Raw genomic sequence first — 885 nt, forward strand, 5'->3', positions numbered from 1 at the left:
ATAGATATAGATATATATCTCTATGCCAAGCAACCCTGGAGGCAGCCACTCACTGTAGGGCGATGACGTCTTTGCTGGTTGGAGCTTGGCCTGGGCAGCTCCGTATACCACACACACTGGGCTTAGAGCAGTGTGTTAGAGAGTGATACATAGATCTAAAATGAGACTCTCTCCTTCCACAGCAAGTAAATATGACTCTGCAGGCTTCATTATTGACTGTATAACATGTCTAACTGTACAATAAAATATGTGTGCTTTGGGAATACTTTAATAAAGAACTTCATATAATTGGATTGACTGGACTGGATTGCAATTTAATTTTGATACACTGCTCTTGGGAGGATCCCAGAGTTTGGTCTCAAATGAAGTGTTGCAATGGGTCCCCTGCTTGAAGTATGGCATTATTATGGGTTTAAATTGAGAGATTGAGATGTAAATGCTAAATCCCAGAGGTTTCCATACTGGGTAAAGAATAAAATGTATACATCAGGGACTGTTTTGGCAATTGAAGTTGAGTTGGGGACCTGCCTCAGCACATCTCTAAAAAGGGACTCCACAGGTTTTTACATTTTTACTACGGTCTTTTAAAAAGGTCCAGTGTGTAACATTTAGGAGGTTCTTTTGGCAGAAATGGTAAAAAAGTGTTAAACTATTGTGATGTGACCAACTGGTTAGTGTAGCCTCAAACTCAATAGTATCAGTATTCAGTATCAGTAGTCTTGTTGCAACCAATGGAGCTGACCCTTGCTGGTCATTACATGGAATGCAGATTTAAGACAGTTCCACGTTGGCTTAATTTCACAAACCTGCAAGCTCTGTCCATTATAAAAACTGTCAATGGCATATTGACCATTAAAATAAGAATAGTTATCTTTTTGTTACCTT

At 39.2% G+C, this 885-nt stretch overlaps 1 protein-coding gene across 1 annotated transcript in view; it reads right to left on the minus strand.

Moving 5' to 3' along the window:
• Positions 1-885, minus strand: part of plch2a (phospholipase C, eta 2a) — a 66,186-nt gene that overhangs the window by 38,282 nt on the left and 27,019 nt on the right. The window lies entirely within an intron of this gene.

Source organism: Morone saxatilis, unplaced genomic scaffold, assembly GCF_004916995.1.
Source record: "Morone saxatilis isolate NCDOM2014 unplaced genomic scaffold, NCSU_SB_2.0 Contig15, whole genome shotgun sequence".
Classification (NCBI taxonomy): Eukaryota; Metazoa; Chordata; class Actinopteri; family Moronidae; genus Morone; species Morone saxatilis.